Source organism: Schistocerca cancellata, unplaced genomic scaffold (assembly GCF_023864275.1).
Source record: "Schistocerca cancellata isolate TAMUIC-IGC-003103 unplaced genomic scaffold, iqSchCanc2.1 HiC_scaffold_275, whole genome shotgun sequence".
Taxonomy (NCBI): Eukaryota; Metazoa; Arthropoda; class Insecta; order Orthoptera; family Acrididae; genus Schistocerca; species Schistocerca cancellata.
In genome coordinates, this window is record NW_026046297.1 from 43,715 (window position 1) to 63,818 (window position 20,104).

Consider the following 20,104-nt stretch of genomic DNA (forward strand, 5'->3'; position numbering starts at 1 on the left):
GATCCGAATACTAACGTTGTTGCTTAACTTGGGTGATGGCACGAGAACGGTTGGTTTTTTTTTATTTATTTATTTATTTAGTTACTTTTCGGAATTTAGCACTGCTGCGTAACAGTAGGCTCTGGCGCATTTCAAGAACACATCTGTCGATTGGTAGTGTTTTGTCATTTTCAACGAGTTCCTAGCACTCTTCCTTCGCGCATTCTTACTCAAACCGAGTTCATTACCGTAATTTCGTATCTTACGTTTAATACAGTACTTTAAAATGCTTGTGGAAGCATCTTTGTCGACACCTGAAAGTTATTATGAAAAGAGGCCTGGCAGGTGTAGCGACGTAAAAATGAAAAAATGAGAAAGAGCCAACAGCACGCGGTGTTCCCAGGCGGTCACCCATCCAAGTACTAACCGCGCCCGATGTTGCTTAACTTCGGTGATCGGACGAGAACCGGTGTAGTCAACATGGTATGGCCGTTGGCGTCCTTATACTGTAGCCGCACCACGGAGGAAGCATTCGCCTCTTCTCCCAACACACGCAATCGCCGCTTTCCGTGGCACATTTGACGCAAAGCGCGTCTTTCCGCCTCGAAGGTGGCGCGGAGTGCGCGCTCGCCTCGGCGTCTCATAGGCGACTGCCGAACGTAGGTGAGACGCACAACACAGCTGCTCGATGCACCGCCTGTCATTCGTTTGGTGCGTGCGGCCTCCGACACCCACTGGCGACGCGCCTTGTTCCTGTTATCCGGCGCAGGGCTTGCGCGCGGCCGGGCGGCGGGGGCACTGCGCGGGGTGTTGCAGTGTCCTGCTGGACCGACGGAAGCTTTCTCACCTGCCTGACACACGCCGCGCTTCCAGATTTATGCGTAATTTGCGCGGTGCATTTGCATTCGCGCCTGTCCCCCCTCCCGTCCCGACTTGTCCCGACTTTGCTCGACTGCCGCTCGCTGCCGCTCGGGTCGCGGCCCATATGACAGCACAAGCACGAGAAACATCTGCGAGACGGGCGCGGGCCTGACCGGCGTGTCCGAGACGCCGTGGGCGGCCGTTCGGAGCTACTAGAGCAGCGCTGTGCCGTGCCATGGAAAGGTGCGAAACCAAGGACAGAAGACACAGAATTTTTGTTTACAAATTTGCACGTGTACACTGCTACAAAACAATAAGCCCGGACGTATTTCGGAACATTTCTGCCGCTTAATACTGTTTTGTTATTTCCAGAGACACTTTGGAAATCTTCCTTGGCACACGCTTCTTCAAACTGAGTTCCCTAATATCGTATCTTTTGTTTATTACAACAGATTTAAGTCATTGTGGAAACATCTTTGTCGCATCGGAAAGGTAGCGTGAAGAGACGGCTGGCAGGGCTGGCGACAAGAAAGCAAAATATGAAGACAGCCAGAGGTCCCAGGCAGTCGCCGATCCGAATACTAACGTTGTTGCTTAACTTGGGTGATGGCACGAGAACGGTTGGTTTTTTTTTATTTATTTATTTATTTAGTTACTTTTCGGAATTTAGCACTGCTGCGTAACAGTAGGCTCTGGCGCATTTCAAGAACACATCTGTCGATTGGTAGTGTTTTGTCATTTTCAACGAGTTCCTAGCACTCTTCCTTCGCGCATTCTTACTCAAACCGAGTTCATTACCGTAATTTCGTATCTTACGTTTAATACAGTACTTTAAAATGCTTGTGGAAGCATCTTTGTCGACACCTGAAAGTTATTATGAAAAGAGGCCTGGCAGGTGTAGCGACGTAAAAATGAAAAAATGAGAAAGAGCCAACAGCACGCGGTGTTCCCAGGCGGTCACCCATCCAAGTACTAACCGCGCCCGATGTTGCTTAACTTCGGTGATCGGACGAGAACCGGTGTAGTCAACATGGTATGGCCGTTGGCGTCCTTATACTGTAGCCGCACCACGGAGGAAGCATTCGCCTCTTCTCCCAACACACGCAATCGCCGCTTTCCGTGGCACATTTGACGCAAAGCGCGTCTTTCCACCTCGAAGGTGGCGCGGAGTGCGCGCTCGCCTCGGCGTCTCATAGGCGACTGCCGAACGTAGGTGAGACGCACAACACAGCTGCTCGATGCACCGCCTGTCATTCGTTTGGTGCGTGCGGCCTCCGACACCCACTGGCGACGCGCCTTGTTCCTGTTATCCGGCGCAGGGCTTGCGCGCGGCCGGGCGGCGGGGGCACTGCGCGGGGTGTTGCAGTGTCCTGCTGGACCGACGGAAGCTTTCTCACCTGCCTGACACACGCCGCGCTTCCAGATTTATGCGTAATTTGCGCGGTGCATTTGCATTCGCGCCTGTCCCCCCTCCCGTCCCGACTTGTCCCGACTTTGCTCGACTGCCGCTCGCTGCCGCTCGGGTCGCGGCCCATATGACAGCACAAGCACGAGAAACATCTGCGAGACGGGCGCGGGCCTGACCGGCGTGTCCGAGACGCCGTGGGCGGCCGTTCGGAGCTACTAGAGCAGCGCTGTGCCGTGCCATGGAAAGGTGCGAAACCAAGGACAGAAGACACAGAATTTTTGTTTACAAATTTGCACGTGTACACTGCTACAAAACAATAAGCCCGGACGTATTTCGGAACATTTCTGCCGCTTAATACTGTTTTGTTATTTCCAGAGACACTTTGGAAATCTTCCTTGGCACACGCTTCTTCAAACTGAGTTCCCTAATATCGTATCTTTTGTTTATTACAACAGATTTAAGTCATTGTGGAAACATCTTTGTCGCATCGGAAAGGTAGCGTGAAGAGACGGCTGGCAGGGCTGGCGACAAGAAAGCAAAATATGAAGACAGCCAGAGGTCCCAGGCAGTCGCCGATCCGAATACTAACGTTGTTGCTTAACTTGGGTGATGGCACGAGAACGGTTGGTTTTTTTTTATTTATTTATTTATTTAGTTACTTTTCGGAATTTAGCACTGCTGCGTAACAGTAGGCTCTGGCGCATTTCAAGAACACATCTGTCGATTGGTAGTGTTTTGTCATTTTCAACGAGTTCCTAGCACTCTTCCTTCGCGCATTCTTACTCAAACCGAGTTCATTACCGTAATTTCGTATCTTACGTTTAATACAGTACTTTAAAATGCTTGTGGAAGCATCTTTGTCGACACCTGAAAGTTATTATGAAAAGAGGCCTGGCAGGTGTAGCGACGTAAAAATGAAAAAATGAGAAAGAGCCAACAGCACGCGGTGTTCCCAGGCGGTCACCCATCCAAGTACTAACCGCGCCCGATGTTGCTTAACTTCGGTGATCGGACGAGAACCGGTGTAGTCAACACGGTATGGCCGTTGGCGTCCTTATACTGTAGCCGCACCACGGAGGAAGCATTCGCCTCTTCTCCCAACACACGCAATCGCCGCTTTCCGTGGCACATTTGACGCAAAGCGCGTCTTTCCGCCTCGAAGGTGGCGCGGAGTGCGCGCTCGCCTCGGCGTCTCATAGGCGACTGCCGAACGTAGGTGAGACGCACAACACAGCTGCTCGATGCACCGCCTGTCATTCGTTTGGTGCGTGCGGCCTCCGACACCCACTGGCGACGCGCCTTGTTCCTGTTATCCGGCGCAGGGCTTGCGCGCGGCCGGGCGGCGGGGGCACTGCGCGGGGTGTTGCAGTGTCCTGCTGGACCGACGGAAGCTTTCTCACCTGCCTGACACACGCCGCGCTTCCAGATTTATGCGTAATTTGCGCGGTGCATTTGCATTCGCGCCTGTCCCCCCTCCCGTCCCGACTTGTCCCGACTTTGCTCGACTGCCGCTCGCTGCCGCTCGGGTCGCGGCCCATATGACAGCACAAGCACGAGAAACATCTGCGAGACGGGCGCGGGCCTGACCGGCGTGTCCGAGACGCCGTGGGCGGCCGTTCGGAGCTACTAGAGCAGCGCTGTGCCGTGCCATGGAAAGGTGCGAAACCAAGGACAGAAGACACAGAATTTTTGTTTACAAATTTGCACGTGTACACTGCTACAAAACAATAAGCCCGGACGTATTTCGGAACATTTCTGCCGCTTAATACTGTTTTGTTATTTCCAGAGACACTTTGGAAATCTTCCTTGGCACACGCTTCTTCAAACTGAGTTCCCTAATATCGTATCTTTTGTTTATTACAACAGATTTAAGTCATTGTGGAAACATCTTTGTCGCATCGGAAAGGTAGCGTGAAGAGACGGCTGGCAGGGCTGGCGACAAGAAAGCAAAATATGAAGACAGCCAGAGGTCCCAGGCAGTCGCCGATCCGAATACTAACGTTGTTGCTTAACTTGGGTGATGGCACGAGAACGGTTGGTTTTTTTTTATTTATTTATTTATTTAGTTACTTTTCGGAATTTAGCACTGCTGCGTAACAGTAGGCTCTGGCGCATTTCAAGAACACATCTGTCGATTGGTAGTGTTTTGTCATTTTCAACGAGTTCCTAGCACTCTTCCTTCGCGCATTCTTACTCAAACCGAGTTCATTACCGTAATTTCGTATCTTACGTTTAATACAGTACTTTAAAATGCTTGTGGAAGCATCTTTGTCGACACCTGAAAGTTATTATGAAAAGAGGCCTGGCAGGTGTAGCGACGTAAAAATGAAAAAATGAGAAAGAGCCAACAGCACGCGGTGTTCCCAGGCGGTCACCCATCCAAGTACTAACCGCGCCCGATGTTGCTTAACTTCGGTGATCGGACGAGAACCGGTGTAGTCAACATGGTATGGCCGTTGGCGTCCTTATACTGTAGCCGCACCACGGAGGAAGCATTCGCCTCTTCTCCCAACACACGCAATCGCCGCTTTCCGTGGCACATTTGACGCAAAGCGCGTCTTTCCGCCTCGAAGGTGGCGCGGAGTGCGCGCTCGCCTCGGCGTCTCATAGGCGACTGCCGAACGTAGGTGAGACGCACAACACAGCTGCTCGATGCACCGCCTGTCATTCGTTTGGTGCGTGCGGCCTCCGACACCCACTGGCGACGCGCCTTGTTCCTGTTATCCGGCGCAGGGCTTGCGCGCGGCCGGGCGGCGGGGGCACTGCGCGGGGTGTTGCAGTGTCCTGCTGGACCGACGGAAGCTTTCTCACCTGCCTGACACACGCCGCGCTTCCAGATTTATGCGTAATTTGCGCGGTGCATTTGCATTCGCGCCTGTCCCCCCTCCCGTCCCGACTTGTCCCGACTTTGCTCGACTGCCGCTCGCTGCCGCTCGGGTCGCGGCCCATATGACAGCACAAGCACGAGAAACATCTGCGAGACGGGCGCGGGCCTGACCGGCGTGTCCGAGACGCCGTGGGCGGCCGTTCGGAGCTACTAGAGCAGCGCTGTGCCGTGCCATGGAAAGGTGCGAAACCAAGGACAGAAGACACAGAATTTTTGTTTACAAATTTGCACGTGTACACTGCTACAAAACAATAAGCCCGGACGTATTTCGGAACATTTCTGCCGCTTAATACTGTTTTGTTATTTCCAGAGACACTTTGGAAATCTTCCTTGGCACACGCTTCTTCAAACTGAGTTCCCTAATATCGTATCTTTTGTTTATTACAACAGATTTAAGTCATTGTGGAAACATCTTTGTCGCATCGGAAAGGTAGCGTGAAGAGACGGCTGGCAGGGCTGGCGACAAGAAAGCAAAATATGAAGACAGCCAGAGGTCCCAGGCAGTCGCCGATCCGAATACTAACGTTGTTGCTTAACTTGGGTGATGGCACGAGAACGGTTGGTTTTTTTTTATTTATTTATTTATTTAGTTACTTTTCGGAATTTAGCACTGCTGCGTAACAGTAGGCTCTGGCGCATTTCAAGAACACATCTGTCGATTGGTAGTGTTTTGTCATTTTCAACGAGTTCCTAGCACTCTTCCTTCGCGCATTCTTACTCAAACCGAGTTCATTACCGTAATTTCGTATCTTACGTTTAATACAGTACTTTAAAATGCTTGTGGAAGCATCTTTGTCGACACCTGAAAGTTATTATGAAAAGAGGCCTGGCAGGTGTAGCGACGTAAAAATGAAAAAATGAGAAAGAGCCAACAGCACGCGGTGTTCCCAGGCGGTCACCCATCCAAGTACTAACCGCGCCCGATGTTGCTTAACTTCGGTGATCGGACGAGAACCGGTGTAGTCAACATGGTATGGCCGTTGGCGTCCTTATACTGTAGCCGCACCACGGAGGAAGCATTCGCCTCTTCTCCCAACACACGCAATCGCCGCTTTCCGTGGCACATTTGACGCAAAGCGCGTCTTTCCGCCTCGAAGGTGGCGCGGAGTGCGCGCTCGCCTCGGCGTCTCATAGGCGACTGCCGAACGTAGGTGAGACGCACAACACAGCTGCTCGATGCACCGCCTGTCATTCGTTTGGTGCGTGCGGCCTCCGACACCCACTGGCGACGCGCCTTGTTCCTGTTATCCGGCGCAGGGCTTGCGCGCGGCCGGGCGGCGGGGGCACTGCGCGGGGTGTTGCAGTGTCCTGCTGGACCGACGGAAGCTTTCTCACCTGCCTGACACACGCCGCGCTTCCAGATTTATGCGTAATTTGCGCGGTGCATTTGCATTCGCGCCTGTCCCCCCTCCCGTCCCGACTTGTCCCGACTTTGCTCGACTGCCGCTCGCTGCCGCTCGGGTCGCGGCCCATATGACAGCACAAGCACGAGAAACATCTGCGAGACGGGCGCGGGCCTGACCGGCGTGTCCGAGACGCCGTGGGCGGCCGTTCGGAGCTACTAGAGCAGCGCTGTGCCGTGCCATGGAAAGGTGCGAAACCAAGGACAGAAGACACAGAATTTTTGTTTACAAATTTGCACGTGTACACTGCTACAAAACAATAAGCCCGGACGTATTTCGGAACATTTCTGCCGCTTAATACTGTTTTGTTATTTCCAGAGACACTTTGGAAATCTTCCTTGGCACACGCTTCTTCAAACTGAGTTCCCTAATATCGTATCTTTTGTTTATTACAACAGATTTAAGTCATTGTGGAAACATCTTTGTCGCATCGGAAAGGTAGCGTGAAGAGACGGCTGGCAGGGCTGGCGACAAGAAAGCAAAATATGAAGACAGCCAGAGGTCCCAGGCAGTCGCCGATCCGAATACTAACGTTGTTGCTTAACTTGGGTGATGGCACGAGAACGGTTGGTTTTTTTTTATTTATTTATTTATTTAGTTACTTTTCGGAATTTAGCACTGCTGCGTAACAGTAGGCTCTGGCGCATTTCAAGAACACATCTGTCGATTGGTAGTGTTTTGTCATTTTCAACGAGTTCCTAGCACTCTTCCTTCGCGCATTCTTACTCAAACCGAGTTCATTACCGTAATTTCGTATCTTACGTTTAATACAGTACTTTAAAATGCTTGTGGAAGCATCTTTGTCGACACCTGAAAGTTATTATGAAAAGAGGCCTGGCAGGTGTAGCGACGTAAAAATGAAAAAATGAGAAAGAGCCAACAGCACGCGGTGTTCCCAGGCGGTCACCCATCCAAGTACTAACCGCGCCCGATGTTGCTTAACTTCGGTGATCGGACGAGAACCGGTGTAGTCAACATGGTATGGCCGTTGGCGTCCTTATACTGTAGCCGCACCACGGAGGAAGCATTCGCCTCTTCTCCCAACACACGCAATCGCCGCTTTCCGTGGCACATTTGACGCAAAGCGCGTCTTTCCACCTCGAAGGTGGCGCGGAGTGCGCGCTCGCCTCGGCGTCTCATAGGCGACTGCCGAACGTAGGTGAGACGCACAACACAGCTGCTCGATGCACCGCCTGTCATTCGTTTGGTGCGTGCGGCCTCCGACACCCACTGGCGACGCGCCTTGTTCCTGTTATCCGGCGCAGGGCTTGCGCGCGGCCGGGCGGCGGGGGCACTGCGCGGGGTGTTGCAGTGTCCTGCTGGACCGACGGAAGCTTTCTCACCTGCCTGACACACGCCGCGCTTCCAGATTTATGCGTAATTTGCGCGGTGCATTTGCATTCGCGCCTGTCCCCCCTCCCGTCCCGACTTGTCCCGACTTTGCTCGACTGCCGCTCGCTGCCGCTCGGGTCGCGGCCCATATGACAGCACAAGCACGAGAAACATCTGCGAGACGGGCGCGGGCCTGACCGGCGTGTCCGAGACGCCGTGGGCGGCCGTTCGGAGCTACTAGAGCAGCGCTGTGCCGTGCCATGGAAAGGTGCGAAACCAAGGACAGAAGACACAGAATTTTTGTTTACAAATTTGCACGTGTACACTGCTACAAAACAATAAGCCCGGACGTATTTCGGAACATTTCTGCCGCTTAATACTGTTTTGTTATTTCCAGAGACACTTTGGAAATCTTCCTTGGCACACGCTTCTTCAAACTGAGTTCCCTAATATCGTATCTTTTGTTTATTACAACAGATTTAAGTCATTGTGGAAACATCTTTGTCGCATCGGAAAGGTAGCGTGAAGAGACGGCTGGCAGGGCTGGCGACAAGAAAGCAAAATATGAAGACAGCCAGAGGTCCCAGGCAGTCGCCGATCCGAATACTAACGTTGTTGCTTAACTTGGGTGATGGCACGAGAACGGTTGGTTTTTTTTTATTTATTTATTTATTTAGTTACTTTTCGGAATTTAGCACTGCTGCGTAACAGTAGGCTCTGGCGCATTTCAAGAACACATCTGTCGATTGGTAGTGTTTTGTCATTTTCAACGAGTTCCTAGCACTCTTCCTTCGCGCATTCTTACTCAAACCGAGTTCATTACCGTAATTTCGTATCTTACGTTTAATACAGTACTTTAAAATGCTTGTGGAAGCATCTTTGTCGACACCTGAAAGTTATTATGAAAAGAGGCCTGGCAGGTGTAGCGACGTAAAAATGAAAAAATGAGAAAGAGCCAACAGCACGCGGTGTTCCCAGGCGGTCACCCATCCAAGTACTAACCGCGCCCGATGTTGCTTAACTTCGGTGATCGGACGAGAACCGGTGTAGTCAACATGGTATGGCCGTTGGCGTCCTTATACTGTAGCCGCACCACGGAGGAAGCATTCGCCTCTTCTCCCAACACACGCAATCGCCGCTTTCCGTGGCACATTTGACGCAAAGCGCGTCTTTCCGCCTCGAAGGTGGCGCGGAGTGCGCGCTCGCCTCGGCGTCTCATAGGCGACTGCCGAACGTAGGTGAGACGCACAACACAGCTGCTCGATGCACCGCCTGTCATTCGTTTGGTGCGTGCGGCCTCCGACACCCACTGGCGACGCGCCTTGTTCCTGTTATCCGGCGCAGGGCTTGCGCGCGGCCGGGCGGCGGGGGCACTGCGCGGGGTGTTGCAGTGTCCTGCTGGACCGACGGAAGCTTTCTCACCTGCCTGACACACGCCGCGCTTCCAGATTTATGCGTAATTTGCGCGGTGCATTTGCATTCGCGCCTGTCCCCCCTCCCGTCCCGACTTGTCCCGACTTTGCTCGACTGCCGCTCGCTGCCGCTCGGGTCGCGGCCCATATGACAGCACAAGCACGAGAAACATCTGCGAGACGGGCGCGGGCCTGACCGGCGTGTCCGAGACGCCGTGGGCGGCCGTTCGGAGCTACTAGAGCAGCGCTGTGCCGTGCCATGGAAAGGTGCGAAACCAAGGACAGAAGACACAGAATTTTTGTTTACAAATTTGCACGTGTACACTGCTACAAAACAATAAGCCCGGACGTATTTCGGAACATTTCTGCCGCTTAATACTGTTTTGTTATTTCCAGAGACACTTTGGAAATCTTCCTTGGCACACGCTTCTTCAAACTGAGTTCCCTAATATCGTATCTTTTGTTTATTACAACAGATTTAAGTCATTGTGGAAACATCTTTGTCGCATCGGAAAGGTAGCGTGAAGAGACGGCTGGCAGGGCTGGCGACAAGAAAGCAAAATATGAAGACAGCCAGAGGTCCCAGGCAGTCGCCGATCCGAATACTAACGTTGTTGCTTAACTTGGGTGATGGCACGAGAACGGTTGGTTTTTTTTTATTTATTTATTTATTTAGTTACTTTTCGGAATTTAGCACTGCTGCGTAACAGTAGGCTCTGGCGCATTTCAAGAACACATCTGTCGATTGGTAGTGTTTTGTCATTTTCAACGAGTTCCTAGCACTCTTCCTTCGCGCATTCTTACTCAAACCGAGTTCATTACCGTAATTTCGTATCTTACGTTTAATACAGTACTTTAAAATGCTTGTGGAAGCATCTTTGTCGACACCTGAAAGTTATTATGAAAAGAGGCCTGGCAGGTGTAGCGACGTAAAAATGAAAAAATGAGAAAGAGCCAACAGCACGCGGTGTTCCCAGGCGGTCACCCATCCAAGTACTAACCGCGCCCGATGTTGCTTAACTTCGGTGATCGGACGAGAACCGGTGTAGTCAACATGGTATGGCCGTTGGCGTCCTTATACTGTAGCCGCACCACGGAGGAAGCATTCGCCTCTTCTCCCAACACACGCAATCGCCGCTTTCCGTGGCACATTTGACGCAAAGCGCGTCTTTCCGCCTCGAAGGTGGCGCGGAGTGCGCGCTCGCCTCGGCGTCTCATAGGCGACTGCCGAACGTAGGTGAGACGCACAACACAGCTGCTCGATGCACCGCCTGTCATTCGTTTGGTGCGTGCGGCCTCCGACACCCACTGGCGACGCGCCTTGTTCCTGTTATCCGGCGCAGGGCTTGCGCGCGGCCGGGCGGCGGGGGCACTGCGCGGGGTGTTGCAGTGTCCTGCTGGACCGACGGAAGCTTTCTCACCTGCCTGACACACGCCGCGCTTCCAGATTTATGCGTAATTTGCGCGGTGCATTTGCATTCGCGCCTGTCCCCCCTCCCGTCCCGACTTGTCCCGACTTTGCTCGACTGCCGCTCGCTGCCGCTCGGGTCGCGGCCCATATGACAGCACAAGCACGAGAAACATCTGCGAGACGGGCGCGGGCCTGACCGGCGTGTCCGAGACGCCGTGGGCGGCCGTTCGGAGCTACTAGAGCAGCGCTGTGCCGTGCCATGGAAAGGTGCGAAACCAAGGACAGAAGACACAGAATTTTTGTTTACAAATTTGCACGTGTACACTGCTACAAAACAATAAGCCCGGACGTATTTCGGAACATTTCTGCCGCTTAATACTGTTTTGTTATTTCCAGAGACACTTTGGAAATCTTCCTTGGCACACGCTTCTTCAAACTGAGTTCCCTAATATCGTATCTTTTGTTTATTACAACAGATTTAAGTCATTGTGGAAACATCTTTGTCGCATCGGAAAGGTAGCGTGAAGAGACGGCTGGCAGGGCTGGCGACAAGAAAGCAAAATATGAAGACAGCCAGAGGTCCCAGGCAGTCGCCGATCCGAATACTAACGTTGTTGCTTAACTTGGGTGATGGCACGAGAACGGTTGGTTTTTTTTTTATTTATTTATTTATTTAGTTACTTTTCGGAATTTAGCACTGCTGCGTAACAGTAGGCTCTGGCGCATTTCAAGAACACATCTGTCGATTGGTAGTGTTTTGTCATTTTCAACGAGTTCCTAGCACTCTTCCTTCGCGCATTCTTACTCAAACCGAGTTCATTACCGTAATTTCGTATCTTACGTTTAATACAGTACTTTAAAATGCTTGTGGAAGCATCTTTGTCGACACCTGAAAGTTATTATGAAAAGAGGCCTGGCAGGTGTAGCGACGTAAAAATGAAAAAATGAGAAAGAGCCAACAGCACGCGGTGTTCCCAGGCGGTCACCCATCCAAGTACTAACCGCGCCCGATGTTGCTTAACTTCGGTGATCGGACGAGAACCGGTGTAGTCAACATGGTATGGCCGTTGGCGTCCTTATACTGTAGCCGCACCACGGAGGAAGCATTCGCCTCTTCTCCCAACACACGCAATCGCCGCTTTCCGTGGCACATTTGACGCAAAGCGCGTCTTTCCACCTCGAAGGTGGCGCGGAGTGCGCGCTCGCCTCGGCGTCTCATAGGCGACTGCCGAACGTAGGTGAGACGCACAACACAGCTGCTCGATGCACCGCCTGTCATTCGTTTGGTGCGTGCGGCCTCCGACACCCACTGGCGACGCGCCTTGTTCCTGTTATCCGGCGCAGGGCTTGCGCGCGGCCGGGCGGCGGGGGCACTGCGCGGGGTGTTGCAGTGTCCTGCTGGACCGACGGAAGCTTTCTCACCTGCCTGACACACGCCGCGCTTCCAGATTTATGCGTAATTTGCGCGGTGCATTTGCATTCGCGCCTGTCCCCCCTCCCGTCCCGACTTGTCCCGACTTTGCTCGACTGCCGCTCGCTGCCGCTCGGGTCGCGGCCCATATGACAGCACAAGCACGAGAAACATCTGCGAGACGGGCGCGGGCCTGACCGGCGTGTCCGAGACGCCGTGGGCGGCCGTTCGGAGCTACTAGAGCAGCGCTGTGCCGTGCCATGGAAAGGTGCGAAACCAAGGACAGAAGACACAGAATTTTTGTTTACAAATTTGCACGTGTACACTGCTACAAAACAATAAGCCCGGACGTATTTCGGAACATTTCTGCCGCTTAATACTGTTTTGTTATTTCCAGAGACACTTTGGAAATCTTCCTTGGCACACGCTTCTTCAAACTGAGTTCCCTAATATCGTATCTTTTGTTTATTACAACAGATTTAAGTCATTGTGGAAACATCTTTGTCGCATCGGAAAGGTAGCGTGAAGAGACGGCTGGCAGGGCTGGCGACAAGAAAGCAAAATATGAAGACAGCCAGAGGTCCCAGGCAGTCGCCGATCCGAATACTAACGTTGTTGCTTAACTTGGGTGATGGCACGAGAACGGTTGGTTTTTTTTTATTTATTTATTTATTTAGTTACTTTTCGGAATTTAGCACTGCTGCGTAACAGTAGGCTCTGGCGCATTTCAAGAACACATCTGTCGATTGGTAGTGTTTTGTCATTTTCAACGAGTTCCTAGCACTCTTCCTTCGCGCATTCTTACTCAAACCGAGTTCATTACCGTAATTTCGTATCTTACGTTTAATACAGTACTTTAAAATGCTTGTGGAAGCATCTTTGTCGACACCTGAAAGTTATTATGAAAAGAGGCCTGGCAGGTGTAGCGACGTAAAAATGAAAAAATGAGAAAGAGCCAACAGCACGCGGTGTTCCCAGGCGGTCACCCAATCCAAGTACTAACCGCGCCCGATGTTGCTTAACTTCGGTGATCGGACGAGAACCGGTGTAGTCAACATGGTATGGCCGTTGGCGTCCTTATACTGTAGCCGCACCACGGAGGAAGCATTCGCCTCTTCTCCCAACACACGCAATCGCCGCTTTCCGTGGCACATTTGACGCAAAGCGCGTCTTTCCACCTCGAAGGTGGCGCGGAGTGCGCGCTCGCCTCGGCGTCTCATAGGCGACTGCCGAACGTAGGTGAGACGCACAACACAGCTGCTCGATGCACCGCCTGTCATTCGTTTGGTGCGTGCGGCCTCCGACACCCACTGGCGACGCGCCTTGTTCCTGTTATCCGGCGCAGGGCTTGCGCGCGGCCGGGCGGCGGGGGCACTGCGCGGGGTGTTGCAGTGTCCTGCTGGACCGACGGAAGCTTTCTCACCTGCCTGACACACGCCGCGCTTCCAGATTTATGCGTAATTTGCGCGGTGCATTTGCATTCGCGCCTGTCCCCCCTCCCGTCCCGACTTGTCCCGACTTTGCTCGACTGCCGCTCGCTGCCGCTCGGGTCGCGGCCCATATGACAGCACAAGCACGAGAAACATCTGCGAGACGGGCGCGGGCCTGACCGGCGTGTCCGAGACGCCGTGGGCGGCCGTTCGGAGCTACTAGAGCAGCGCTGTGCCGTGCCATGGAAAGGTGCGAAACCAAGGACAGAAGACACAGAATTTTTGTTTACAAATTTGCACGTGTACACTGCTACAAAACAATAAGCCCGGACGTATTTCGGAACATTTCTGCCGCTTAATACTGTTTTGTTATTTCCAGAGACACTTTGGAAATCTTCCTTGGCACACGCTTCTTCAAACTGAGTTCCCTAATATCGTATCTTTTGTTTATTACAACAGATTTAAGTCATTGTGGAAACATCTTTGTCGCATCGGAAAGGTAGCGTGAAGAGACGGCTGGCAGGGCTGGCGACAAGAAAGCAAAATATGAAGACAGCCAGAGGTCCCAGGCAGTCGCCGATCCGAATACTAACGTTGTTGCTTAACTTGGGTGATGGCACGAGAACGGTTGGTTTTTTTTTTATTTATTTATTTATTTAGTTACTTTTCGGAATTTAGCACTGCTGCGTAACAGTAGGCTCTGGCGCATTTCAAGAACACATCTGTCGATTGGTAGTGTTTTGTCATTTTCAACGAGTTCCTAGCACTCTTCCTTCGCGCATTCTTACTCAAACCGAGTTCATTACCGTAATTTTCGTATCTTACGTTTAATACAGTACTTTAAAATGCTTGTGGAAGCATCTTTGTCGACACCTGAAAGTTATTATGAAAAGAGGCCTGGCAGGTGTAGCGACGTAAAAATGAAAAAATGAGAAAGAGCCAACAGCACGCGGGTCTGTTCCCAGGCGGTCACCCATCCAAGTACTAACCGCGCCCGATGTTGCTTAACTTCGGTGATCGGACGAGAACCGGTGTAGTCAACATGGTATGGCCGTTGGCGTCCTTATACTGTAGCCGCACCACGGAGGAAGCATTCGCCTCTTCTCCCAACACACGCAATCGCCGCTTTCCGTGGCACATTTGACGCAAAGCGCGTCTTTCCCACCTCGAAGGTGGCGCGGCAGTGCGCGCTCGCCTCGGCGTCCTCATAGGCGACTGCCGAACGTAGGTGAGACGCACAACACAGCTGCTCGATGCACCGCCTGTCATTCGTTTGGTGCGTGCGGCCTCCGACACCCACTGGCGACGCGCCTTGTTCCTGTTATCCGGCGCAGGGCTTGCGCGCGGCCGGGCGGCGGGGCACTGCGCGGGGTGTTGCAGTGTCCTGCTGGACCGACGGAAGCTTTCTCACCTGCCTGACACACGCCGCGCTTCCAGATTTATGCGTAATTTGCGCGGTGCATTTGCATTCGCGCCTGTCCCCCCTCCCGTCCCGACTTGTCCCGACTTTGCTCGACTGCCGCTCGCTGCCGCTCGGGTCGCGGCCCATATGACAGCACAAGCACGAGAAACATCTGCGAGACGGGCGCGGGCCTGACCGGCGTGTCCGAGACGCCGTGGGGCGGCCGTTCGGAGCTACTAGAGCAGCGCTGTGCCGTGCCATGAAAGGTGCGAAACCAAGGACAGAAGACACAGAATTTTTGTTTACAAATTTGCACGTGTACACTGCTACAAAACAATAAGCCCGGACGTATTTCGGAACATTTCTGCCGCTTAATACTGTTTTGTTTATTTCCAGAGACACTTTGGAAATCTTCCTTGGCACACGCTTCTTCAAACTGAGTTCCCTAATATCGTATCTTTTGTTTATTACAACAGATTTAAGTCATTGTGGAAACATCTTTGTCGCATCGGAAAGGTAGCGTGAAGAGACGGCTGGCAGGGCCTGGCGACAAGAAAGCAAAATATGAAGACAGCCAGAGGTCCCAGGCAGTCGCCGATCCGAATACTAACGTTGTTGCTTAACTTGGTGATGGCACGAGAACGGTTGGTTTTTTTTTTATTTATTTATTTAATTTAGTTACTTTTCGGAATTTAGCACTGCTGCGTAACAGTAGGCTCTGGCGCATTTCAAGAACACATCTGTCGATTGGTAGTGTTTTGTCATTTTCAACGAGTTCCTAGCACTCTTCCTTCGCGCATTCTTACTCAAACCGAGTTCATTACCGTAATTTCGTATCTTACGTTTAATACAGTACTTTAAAATGCTTGTGGAAGCATCTTTGTCGACACCTGAAAGTTATTATGAAAAGAGGCCTGGCAGGTGTAGCGACGTAAAAATGAAAAAATGAGAAAGAGCCAACAGCACGCGGTGTTCCCAGGCGGTCACCCATCCAAGTACTAACCGCGCCCGATGTTGCTTAACTTCGGTGATCGGACGAGAACCGGTGTAGTCAACATGGTATGGCCGTTGGCGTCCTTATACTGTAGCCGCACCACGGAGGAAGCATTCGCCTCTTTCTCCCAACACACGCAATCGCCGCTTTCCGTGGCACATTTGACGCAAAGCGCGTCTTTCCGCCTCGAAGGTGGCGCGGAGTGCGCGCTCGCCTCGGCGTCTCATAGGCGACTGCCGAACGTAGGTGAGACGCACAACACAGCTGCTCGATGCACCGCCTGTCATTCGTTTGGTGCGTGCGGCCTCCGACACCCACTGGCGACGCGCCTTGTTCCTGTTATCCGGCGCAGGGCTTGCGCGCGGCCGGGCGGCGGGGGCACTGCGCGGGGTGTTGCAGTGTCCTGCTGGACCGACGGGAAGCTTTCTCACCTGCCTGACACACGCCGCGCTTCCAGATTTATGCGTAATTTGCGCGGTGCATTTGCATTCGCGCCTGTCCCCCCCGCCCGTCCCGACTTGTCCCGACTTTGCTCGACTGCCGCTCGCTGCCGCTCGGGGTCGCGGCCCATATGACAGCACAAGCACGAGAAACATCTGCGAGACGGGCGCGGGCCTGACCGGCCGTGTCCGAGGACGCCGTGGGCGGCCGTTCGGAGCTACTAGAGCAGCGCTGTGCCGTGCCATGGAAAGGTGCGAAACCAAGGACAGAAGACACAGAATTTTTGTTTACAAATTTGCACGTGTACACTGCTACAAAACAATAAGCCCGGACGTATTTCGGAACATTTCTGCCGCTTAATACTGTTTTGTTATTTCCAGAGACACTTTGGAAATCTTCCTTGGCACACGCTTCTTCAAACTGAGTTCCCTAATATCGTATCTTTTTGTTTATTACAACAGATTTAAGTCATTGTGGAAACATCTTTGTCGCATCGGAAAGGTAGCGTGAAGAGACGGCTGGCAGGGCTGGCGACAAGAAAGCAAAATATGAAGACAGCCAGAGGTCCCAGGCAGTCGCCGATCCGAATACTAACGTTGTTGCTTAACTTGGGTGATGGCACGAGAACGGTTGGTTTTTTTTTATTTATTTATTTATTTAGTTACTTTTCGGGAATTTAGCACTGCTGCGTAACAGTAGGCTCTGGCGCATTTCAAGAACACATCTGTCGATTGGTAGTGTTTTGTCATTTTCAACGAGTTCCTAGCACTCTTCCTTCGCGCATTCTTACTCAACCGAGTTCATTACCGTAATTTCGTATCTTACGTTTAATACAGTACTTTAAAATGCTTGTGGAAGCATCTTTGTCGACACCTGAAAGTTATTATGAAAAGAGGCCTGGCAGGTGTAGCGACGTAAAAATGAAAAAATGAGAAAGAGCCAACAGCACGCGGTGTTCCCAGGCGGTCACCCATCCAAGTACTAACCGCGCCCGATGTTGCTTAACTTCGGTGATCGGACGAGAAACCGGTGTAGTCAACATGGTATGGCCGTTGGCGTCCTTATACTGTAGCCGCACCACGGAGGAAGCATTCGCCTCTTCTCCCAACACACGCAATCGCCGCTTTCCGTGGCACATTTGACGCAAAGCGCGTCTTTCCGCCTCGAAGGTGGCGCGGAGTGCGCGCTCGCCCTCGGCGTCTCATAGGCGACTGCCGAACGTAGGTGAGACGCACAACACAGCTGCTCGATGCACCGCCTGTCATTCGTTTGGTGCGTGCGGCCTCCGACACCCACTGGCGACGCGCCTTGTTCCTGTTATCCGGCGCAGGGCTTGCGCGCGGCCGGGCGGCGGGGGCACTGCGCGGGGTGTTGCAGTGTCCTGCTGGACCGACGGAAGCTTTCTCACCTGCCTGACACACGCCGCGCTTCCAGATTTATGCGTAATTTGCGCGGTGCATTTGCATTCGCGCCTGTCCCCCCTCCCGTCCCGACTTGTCCCGACTTTGCTCGACTGCCGCTCGCTGCCGCTCGGGTCGCGGCCCATATGACAGCACAAGCACGAGAAACATCTGCGAGACGGCGCGGGCCTGACCGGCGTGTCCGAGACGCCGTGGGCGGCCGTTTCGGAGCTACTAGAGCAGCGCTGTGCCGTGCCATGGAAAGGTGCCGAAACCAAGGACAGAAGACACAGAATTTTTGTTTACAAATTTGCACGTGGTACACTGCTACAAAAACAATAAGCCCGGACGTATTTCGGAACAATTTCTGCCGCTTAATACTGTTTTGTTATTTCCAGAGACACTTTGGAAATCTTCCTTGGCACACGCTTCTCAAACTGAGTTCCCTAATATCGTATCTTTTGTTTATTACAACAGATTTAAGTCATTGTGGAAACATCTTTGTCGCATCGGAAAGGTAGCGTGAAGAGACGGCTGGCAGGGCTGGCGACAAGAAAGCAAAATATGAAGACAGCCAGTGGTCCCATGGCAGTCGCCGATCCGAATACTAACGTTGTTTGCTTAACTTGGGTGATGGCACGAGAACGGTTGGTTTTTTTTTATTTATTTATTTATTTGTTACTTTTCGGAATTTAGCACTGCTGCGTAACAGTAGGCTCTGGCGCATTTCAAGAACACATCTGTCGATTGGTAGTGTTTTGTCATTTTCAACGAGTTCCTAGCACTCTTCCTTCGCGCATTCTTACTCAAACCGAGTTCATTACCGTAATTTCGTATCTTACGTTTTAATACAGTACTTTAAAATGCTTGTGGAAGCATCTTTGTCGACACCTGAAAGTTATTATGAAAAGAGGCCTGGCAGGTGTAGCGACGTAAAAATGAAAAAATGAGAAAGAGCCAACAGCACGCGGTGTTCCCAGGCGGTCACCCATCCAAGTACTAACCGCGCCCGATGTTGCTTAACTTCGGTGATCGGACGAGAACCGGTGTAGTCAACATGGGAATTGGCCGTTGGCGTCCTTATACTGTAGCCGCACCACGGAGGAAGCATTCGCCTCTTCTCCCAACACACGCAATCGCCGCTTTCCGTGGCACATTTGGACGCAAAGCGCGTCTTTCCGCCTCGAAGGTGGCGCGGAGTGCGCGCTCGCCTCGGCGTCTCATAGGCGACTGCACGAACGTAGGTGAGACGCACAACACAGCTGCTCGATGCACCGCCTGTCATTCGTTTGGTGCGTGCGGCCTCCGACACCCACTGGCGGACGCGCCTTGGTTCCCTGTTATCCCGGCGCAGGGCTTGCGCGCGGCCGGGCGGCGGGGGCACTGCGCGGGGTGTTGCAGTGTCCTGCTGGACCGACGGAAGCTTTCTCACCTGCCTGACACACGCCGCGCTTCCAGATTTATGCGTAATTTGCGCGGTGCATTTTGCATTCGCGCCTGTCCCCCCCTCCCGTCCCGACTTGTCCCCGACTTTGCTCGACTGCCGCTCGCTGCCGCTCGGGTCGCGGCCCATATGACAGCACAAGCACGAGAAACATCTGCGAGACGGGCGCGGGCCTGACCGGCGTGTCCGAGACGCCGTGGGCGGCCGTTCGGAGCTACTAGAGCAGCGCTGTGCGTGCCATGGAAAGGTGCGAAAACTCAAGGACAGAAGACACAGAATTTTTGTTTTACAAATTTTGCACGTGTACACTGCTACAAAACAATAAGCCCGGACGTATTTCGGAACATTTCTGCCGCTTAATACTGTTTTGTTATTTCCAGAGACACTTTGGGAAATCTTCCTTTGGCACACGCTTCTTCAAACTGAGTTCCCTAATATCGTATCTTTTTGTTTATTACAACAGATTTAAGTCATTGTGGAAACATCTTTGTCGCATCGAAAGGTAGCGTGAAGAGACGGCTGGCAGGGCTGGCGACAAGAAAGCAAAATATGAAGACAGCCAGAGGTCCCAGGCAGTCGCCGATCCGAATACTAACGTTGTTGCTTAACTTGGTGAATGGCACGAGAACGGTTGGTTTTTTTTTATTTATTTATTTATTTATTTACTTTTCGGAATTTAGCACACGCTGCGTAACAGTAGGCTCTGGCGCATTTCAAGAACACATCTGTCGATTGGTAGTGTTTTTGTCATTTTCAACGAGTTCCTAGCACTCTTCCTTCGCGCATTCTTACTCAAACCGAGTTTCATTACCGTAATTTCGTATCTTACGTTTAATACAGTACTTTAAAATGCTTGTGGAAGCATCTTTGTCGACACCTGAAAGTTATT

The 20,104-nt window shown here is 52.3% G+C and overlaps 14 non-coding genes across 14 annotated transcripts; all 14 read right to left on the reverse strand.

Annotated features, from left to right (window-relative positions):
• Positions 1 to 357: 357 nt before the first annotated feature.
• On the reverse strand, positions 358 to 476 carry LOC126114001 (5S ribosomal RNA). The gene has a single exon (XR_007525007.1). It is a non-coding gene; the product is annotated as a 5S ribosomal RNA (ribosomal RNA).
• A 1,292-nt stretch (positions 477 to 1,768) lies between these two features.
• Positions 1,769 to 1,887, reverse strand: LOC126114002 (5S ribosomal RNA). Its single transcript, XR_007525008.1, has one exon. It is a non-coding gene; the product is annotated as a 5S ribosomal RNA (ribosomal RNA).
• Positions 1,888 to 3,179: 1,292 nt separating this feature from the next.
• On the reverse strand, positions 3,180 to 3,298 carry LOC126114012 (5S ribosomal RNA). The gene has a single exon (XR_007525017.1). It is a non-coding gene; the product is annotated as a 5S ribosomal RNA (ribosomal RNA).
• Positions 3,299 to 4,590: 1,292 nt separating this feature from the next.
• On the reverse strand, positions 4,591 to 4,709 carry LOC126114003 (5S ribosomal RNA). Its single transcript, XR_007525009.1, has one exon. It is a non-coding gene; the product is annotated as a 5S ribosomal RNA (ribosomal RNA).
• A 1,292-nt stretch (positions 4,710 to 6,001) lies between these two features.
• On the reverse strand, positions 6,002 to 6,120 carry LOC126114004 (5S ribosomal RNA). Its single transcript, XR_007525010.1, has one exon. It is a non-coding gene; the product is annotated as a 5S ribosomal RNA (ribosomal RNA).
• Positions 6,121 to 7,412: 1,292 nt separating this feature from the next.
• Positions 7,413 to 7,531, reverse strand: LOC126114005 (5S ribosomal RNA). The gene has a single exon (XR_007525011.1). It is a non-coding gene; the product is annotated as a 5S ribosomal RNA (ribosomal RNA).
• Positions 7,532 to 8,823: 1,292 nt separating this feature from the next.
• On the reverse strand, positions 8,824 to 8,942 carry LOC126114006 (5S ribosomal RNA). Its single transcript, XR_007525012.1, has one exon. It is a non-coding gene; the product is annotated as a 5S ribosomal RNA (ribosomal RNA).
• Positions 8,943 to 10,234: 1,292 nt separating this feature from the next.
• On the reverse strand, positions 10,235 to 10,353 carry LOC126114008 (5S ribosomal RNA). Its single transcript, XR_007525013.1, has one exon. It is a non-coding gene; the product is annotated as a 5S ribosomal RNA (ribosomal RNA).
• A 1,293-nt stretch (positions 10,354 to 11,646) lies between these two features.
• LOC126114009 (5S ribosomal RNA) lies at positions 11,647 to 11,765 on the reverse strand. The gene has a single exon (XR_007525014.1). It is a non-coding gene; the product is annotated as a 5S ribosomal RNA (ribosomal RNA).
• A 1,292-nt stretch (positions 11,766 to 13,057) lies between these two features.
• Positions 13,058 to 13,177, reverse strand: LOC126114016 (5S ribosomal RNA). Its single transcript, XR_007525021.1, has one exon. It is a non-coding gene; the product is annotated as a 5S ribosomal RNA (ribosomal RNA).
• A 1,294-nt stretch (positions 13,178 to 14,471) lies between these two features.
• Positions 14,472 to 14,593, reverse strand: LOC126114019 (5S ribosomal RNA). The gene has a single exon (XR_007525023.1). It is a non-coding gene; the product is annotated as a 5S ribosomal RNA (ribosomal RNA).
• A 1,297-nt stretch (positions 14,594 to 15,890) lies between these two features.
• LOC126114011 (5S ribosomal RNA) lies at positions 15,891 to 16,009 on the reverse strand. Its single transcript, XR_007525016.1, has one exon. It is a non-coding gene; the product is annotated as a 5S ribosomal RNA (ribosomal RNA).
• Positions 16,010 to 17,308: 1,299 nt separating this feature from the next.
• LOC126114015 (5S ribosomal RNA) lies at positions 17,309 to 17,428 on the reverse strand. Its single transcript, XR_007525020.1, has one exon. It is a non-coding gene; the product is annotated as a 5S ribosomal RNA (ribosomal RNA).
• A 1,298-nt stretch (positions 17,429 to 18,726) lies between these two features.
• Positions 18,727 to 18,847, reverse strand: LOC126114021 (5S ribosomal RNA). Its single transcript, XR_007525025.1, has one exon. It is a non-coding gene; the product is annotated as a 5S ribosomal RNA (ribosomal RNA).
• Between the last annotated feature and the right edge of the window lie 1,257 nt (positions 18,848 to 20,104).